Here is a 6790-nt window from a genome sequence, read left to right on the forward strand (position 1 = left end):
GAAGAGACATGCAAAGATTCATCTGCCAAACAACTGCTTTCTTTGAATTCTTTCCCCTATTGCAGTTTATTTTCCGTGTACACTATTTGGTGCAAGGCAAGTGTACACTCTCTGCTCCATAAGATACCAAGAATTGGCCTGGGTGGCAGACGACGATGTGCTTCCTTTGCAAGCAGACATAAAATTTTGAAATTGATGGCAGCAACACATCTCCAAAAAATTGGGACAGGGTCATGTTTATCACGGTGTAGCACCCCCTCTTCTAAAGTCTGGGAACTGAGGAGACCCTAATTAAACCTGATCACTGAGGAGACCAGTTGCTGAAGTTTTGGGAGAGTAATGTTGTTCCATTGTTGCCTGATATAGGATTTTAACTGTCCTGGGTCAGGAATTTTTGATTTTAAGATGCACCAAATTTTTGCAGTTGGTGAAAGATCTGGAATGAAGGCAGACTAATTAAGCACCCAGACTTGCAGCACTATGACCCCTTTCACACCACACCGCCCATAGCATCGGCGGTAAAACGCCGCTATTTTTAGCGGCGTTTTACCGCCGGATTTGCGGCGCATTTGGGCCGTTAGCGGGGCGCTTTTACCCCCCGCTAGCGGCTGCGAAAGGGTTGAAACCGCCGGCAATACGCTGCAATAGCGGCGTTTTGCCGGCGGTATTACAGCGCTGCCCCATTGATTTCAATGGGGAGCAGCGGTGGAGGAGCTGTAAACACACCGCTCCTTCACTGCTCCAAAGAAGCTGCTGGCAGGACTTTTTTCTGACGTCCTGCCAGCGCACCGCTGTAGTGTGAAAGCCCTCGGTGCAGCTTCTTTAGGGTGGATTGCAGGCGCTATTTCTAATGCTATAGCACCCGCAAAACGCCCTGGTGTGAAAGGGGTGTTAATAAAATATGCAAGGGTCTGCCAGGAGTCCATAAACTCGTTGACTTTTTTTTTACACCCACACACTAATTACAAGCAAACAGATCACAGGTGAGGATGGTTACCTTTAATAGCCATTCAAACCCCTTTGTGTCAACTTGTGTGCATGTTATCGGGCCAAAATCACCAGGGTATGTAAACTTTTGATCAGGGTCATTTCGGTAGGTTCTGTTGCAATTATGATTTAAAGAGTAAAACAGTTGATTGATAATAAATGGCTGAAGCCAAACAAAAAGAAAAGTTTTTGTGTTATCATTCATATTCTCTGAAAAATAGCCAAGAAATAAATTCTGCCAGGGTATGTAAACTTATGAGCACAACTGTATATGTCAGGAGCGTGTTCTTTGACAGCTTCTGGTCTCGTACCAGCATCCTGATTTTGTCTATGATACATCCCTGTCTGTCTGTCCACCTGCAAGTTAACTGATGTGGCCAGTCTCTGGGTGGAGACCAAATCTGATTTAAGCCAGCCAACCTGCAGTCTCATGCTTGTGATAGCACTGGTTACACATGCTCCAAGCTCCCCGTTTGCCCTGCTCTGCTCTGCTAGATAGGATTCTCTCATTAACAACCTTACATTGGATGTCGACTACTCTCTGAACTCTGCCTACCCTTTGACTACAGATTGACCCTGACTATTCTGAAACTTGCCTGCCTTGTACCTGGACTGTCATTGAATCATTCTGCCAAACACAAATACCTGTTTGCTTTTCTCAGTTCACGCTTGCCCTGGTGTGGTGGCCGGGTACTATAGTATTGTGTATAAGTCCTGAGGGCAACCGAGTACTGGTAGGCCTGTTTGTCTTATAGGAAAGGGGGCTGCTGTTGGTGAAGAACACAGAAGCTAGCTATAGTGTCTAACCACCTGTGTTAGGGGTAAGCATGACTGTGTATACAGTGCCTTTTTTTCACATGTTACAACCAAAAACGTAAATTTATTTTATTGGGATTTTATGTGATAGACCAACACAAAGTGGCACATAATTGTAAAGTAGAAGGAAAATTATACAGTAAATGTTTTTCAATTTTTTTTTATAAATATCTGAAAAGTGTGGCTTGCATTTGTATTCAGTCCCCTTTACTCAGATACCTCTAACTAAAATTTAGTGGAAACAAGTGCCTTCAGAAGTCACTTAAAGGGGCGTTCACTGTAGCTGCTGACTGTTAATAAGGACACTTACCTGTCCAACGATCCCTTGATGTCGGCCGCCCCGAGGCCGATCTGTCCATCGGATCGGCTGCCAGCGCCTCCATCCTAACGAAGGGAAACAGGCAGTGGAGCCTTGAGGCTGCACTGCCCGTTTCCTACTGCGCATGCGCGAGTCGCGCAGCGCTTTGTGAATGGCCCCATTGTGTTCTGGGACACACACATGTCCCAGAAGGCAACGGGGCCGCTCACCGAAGAGGTAGAAGCACAGTGGAATAGGAAGAGGCAGATTAGGAAGACTGCCTAGCAACAGCGTTTCAGGTAAGTGAAAAAAAGTATTTATTTTTGAATTTTTTATTTTTTATTTTATTAATGCAATTATTTTTTTTGGGGTGTCCATCTGTGTGTAGTTGAATATCTGTATAAATGCAGCTGTTCTGTGAAGCCCTCAGAGGTTTGTTAGAGAACCTTAGTAAACAAACAGCATCATGAAGGCCAAGGAACACACCAGACAGGTCAGGGATAACGTTGTGGAGAAGTTTCAAGTAGGGTTAGGTTATAAAACAATATCCCAAGCTTTGAACATCTCACAGAGCACTGTTTAATCCATTATTTGAAAATGGAAAGAATATGGCACAACTGCAAACCTACCAAGACATGGCGGTCCACTGAAAATGATATTCCAGGCAAGGAGAGCATTAATCAGAGAAGCAGCCAAGAGGCCCATGGTAACTCCGGAGGAGCTGCAGAGATACAATCTAAATCAAATCAATATTTGGTGCGACTACCCTTTGGCTTCAAACCAGCATCAATTCTTTCACATGCATACTTAGGCTCCATGCACACTGAAGCTCAAAAAAGCTATTTCTGGACGCCAGATTGCTGGCAGAAAACGCTGGTTGAAAAACCTGCTTTTAACAGCGTTTTATACTAGCGTTTATGAGCGTTTATGAGCGTTTTACAGCGTTAGCGTTAATGGGCGTTTTTTATAAAAATACACAGAGGACACTACAAAAATCCCACAATGCATTCCCAAACTCCCAAAATGCATTGAAACAATAGCATTTTTTACCCTAGCAGCCATTTTAGACCAGAAAAAGCACTGTCTTCAGCAGAGAGCTGTCTACTGTTGCTAGCTGCGTTGACTATGGATCCAGCCGTGAAGACAATGCAGGAAATACTCCTCCTGATTTTGTTGCGTCGGATCAGAAGACGAAGAGAAATTAATGAGAGGACCAGAGTTCGTCGGTACTGGACCCATCAGTTGATTGACCAACGCATCTCTTCAGGATATTTCACCAACCTATATGTTCATCTGCGTAATTATCCTGAAAAGTTTTTTAACTTCACAAGGATGTCTGTTGGCACATATGACAATCTGTTAGAGAGGCTGCGACCACGTCTCACTCGAATGGACACCCAGATGAGGATGAGCGTGTCTCCTGAGGAACGTCTCCTGGTGACACTCAGGTATTTCATTATTTTTGTCATGTGTATTTAAAATGTTCCTTTTTTTTTTAAACAGTCATGTTTTCCATAATTGTCCTTAAGGCTGGGTTCACACCACAGCGATGCGGGAATGCTGCGAATCCGCGGCGTTTTCCCGCATTGCATGACTCCCGCCGGCAGTTCACACTGCCCTATGCGAACGGCTGGGAGTGTCAATGAAATGTTAATGACACCCCCAGATCCGTCCGCATATCGCAGTGCGATCTGCAGACTCGCACAGGAATCGGATCGCATGGTGTGAACACCCATGCGATCCGATTCTGCTGCGGACCAAAAAAAGGGTCCCGTGCGAGTTTGCTGCGGGAGCAATGCGAATTCAGCCATACTATCTGTATGGCTGAACTCGCATCGCTACGGAGATCGGATGTGATTTGCACTGCAGTGCGGTGCGAATCACATCCGGATCTCCCCCCGCAGCAGTGTGAACCCGGCCTAAAAAATATAATTTTTTTAAAATATTTGCCTTTTTTACATTACCAATTTTTTTTTGCTTGGACAATGTTTTATCCACAACAAATTTACTGGCTTGTTGATTTTTTTATATTTTTTGATAAAATAAAAAGGATTGTATATAAAAAAAAGTTATTTTGTAACCTTTTCCCAATTCTAAAATGTTATTGACAAAAATTTTTTATTTTTTTGTAGGTTCCTGGCCACAGGACAATCGTTTGTCTCGCTGCACCACTATTTTCTGATGGGTGTAAGCACAGTGGCAAAAGTGACCCGGGAGACCTGCCTTGCTCTGTGGGAGGAGTTAAAAACTGATATGATGCCTGAGCCTACAGAAGAAACATGGGAAAAAGTAGCTAAAGAATTTTGGGAAAAGACACAGTTTCCAAACTGTATAGGAGCTCTGGATGGAAAGCATGTCCGAGTCAAAAAACCACCTAACTCCGGGTTGCATTATTTCAATTATAAAAAGTACTTTTCTGTTGTACTTCTGGCATTGGCGGATGCAAATCTGCGCTTCATATTTGTGGATGTGGGGGCCTACGGGAGTCAGGGGGATGCCCGAATATTCCGGGAGTCTGCACTGGGTCGTCGTCTGCATGAAGGACGACTAGGGATTCCTTCTTGTAGACCACTTCCAGGCACTACGGAGCCCAGTCTTCCACTGGTGATGATAGCCGATGAAGCTTTTGGCTTAGCAGAAAATCTAATGCGCCCATATAGTGGAGGAGGACTTACTTACCAGCAGAGAATCTATAACTATAGATTAAGCCGAGCCAGACGTGTTGTGGAGTGCGCCTTTGGAGTATGCACAGCAAAGTGGCGTGTACTTCTCTCCGCCATGCAGCTTGATGTGGAGAACGCTATAAAAGTCGTCCTAGCATGCTGCGTGTTGCATAACTTTTTAATTGTCAACGAGAGAGTCTCCACAGAACCTGCACCCCCAAACCCAGGACATGATATGCAATTCATGGACTTGCGCAGTACTGCTAGAGTTATAAACATCCGAAATCAGTTTGCCAATTTTTTTGTTTCCCCTGCTGGTAGTTTGGCCTGGCAAGACCAATATATTTAGTTTACTTTTTCTTGATACTAGCCTTTACTTACCTTGAATGTTCTCCCAGATTAATAAAATTGCATATGTTTTTTTCATTTCAATAAAGTTAACTAAATTTTAATAAAAATCATTACATTACAATAAAGTTCAGATTTTTTTTATTCTTTTCTTTTTTGATCATCAAAAATAATACAACCAAACAGTGTATAGTGTAACTTTTTCTAAAAAAAGAGGTCAAAACTGATAGCTAATAACTGACAACTGACCATCAACTGGCCAAAAACTTTATGTCAAAATGGGTAACACGTTCAAAAAAATGCAAATTTAGTCAAAATAAAATCATAATTCTTCATAAACCGGATCATCACTCCGTGATTCCAGGCGTGGTGATTTGGAGGGATTAGTGGTATCAAATCGATGTCTCTGGTGTTGAGGTGTGGGTGGCATACTTGCAGGAGGCACATTTTGTATATAGGAGGAGAGACCTGGTACATTGTAGGAGTAGGCAGAAGGGGAACCTTGACCAGTGGGAGGGCTGCTAGAAGACAGGCTTGGCACATTGGTGGAGTGGTACCTTGGTGGCCCAGAGGGAGCAGTGGAAGATGGACCTGTCATGTTGGGGGGGTGGTACACTGCTGGCCCAGGAGGAGCAATGGAAGATGGACCTGGTACGTTTAGGGAGTGGTACATTACTGACCCAGGAGGAGCTGTGGAAGAGGGACCGGGTACATAGGAGGAGTGGTACACTGCTGGCCCAGGAGGAGCAGTGCAAGAGGTAACAGGCGCATAGGTGGAGTGGTAGACTGCTGGCCCAGGAGGAGCAGTGCAAGAGGTAACAGGCGCATAGGTGGAGTGGTAGACTGCTGGCCCAGGAGGAGCAGTGGAAGAGGGAACTAAAATGGGTGGTGTTGGCATCCCACTCCTTTGCGCCACCCTACAGGCCAACACATATGTGTACATGTTCTCCATGCACTGCTTCTCCCGTTCAGCATCTAGATCTGACAGCAGCATGAATAGGCTGCGACAGAAAGTCACACGAGGATGACTATGATCCATAAACACGTCGCTTTCGGTTCTCTGTTTATTTAAGTCCGTAATCAGCTGTACAATGCGTTGGTCCATTTGGTTGCTGTTGTCTGGATTACGCTGCCGACGATTACCGCGTCCACGACCACCACTGGAAGAGCATGCGTTACCAACTCTATTTTCCTATGAAGAAAAAAAACAGATAATTGATTTTTACAAAAGGGATAGATAGATGAATAGATATATTAGATAATAATAATAATAATAATAAACATACCTGCTCAGTTTCTAGATCCACACTCCCAACTTCTGATGGCGTGGACAATGTGCTAACATTTGGGGAAGCAGTCGCCCGTGAAACATTTCCTTCCCTCTGATCATCCTCCTCATCTGCCTCTGTAGCATTCCAGTTTGATGTGGTTCTAATAAAGATAACAGAAAGGTTGTGACTACTGATAAAAACCACGTTTTAGTTATTACAAAAATATTAATGTTCATTTTTTTGTAAAAAAATTACATAATATTTTTTAAAATTTACAAAATCAAGCTCTAAAAAAAATGGAAAAAAAAGAAAATTTAATTGAAAAAAAAAATTGTTCACAATATTTATTGAAATATTGAAATAACCACTTTCAGACTGGACCATTTTGCTGGCTTAAAGTGGAAGTA

The 6790-nt window shown here is 43.5% G+C and overlaps 1 long non-coding RNA gene across 1 annotated transcript; it reads right to left on the reverse strand.

The window, feature by feature from the left end:
• Nucleotides 1-5236: 5236 nt before the first annotated feature.
• On the reverse strand, nt 5237-6568 carry LOC143986571 (uncharacterized). Its single transcript, XR_013276545.1, has 2 exons — nt 6399-6568; nt 5237-6304 (listed from the first exon to the last, which is right to left on the reverse strand). It is a non-coding gene; the product is annotated as an uncharacterized LOC143986571 (long non-coding RNA).
• Nucleotides 6569-6790: the final 222 nt, after the last annotated feature.

This window comes from Lithobates pipiens, unplaced genomic scaffold (assembly GCF_037356315.1).
Source record: "Lithobates pipiens isolate NorthernLeopardFrog02 unplaced genomic scaffold, aLitPip1_a1.2 Scaffold_17, whole genome shotgun sequence".
Taxonomy (NCBI): domain Eukaryota; kingdom Metazoa; phylum Chordata; class Amphibia; order Anura; family Ranidae; genus Lithobates; species Lithobates pipiens.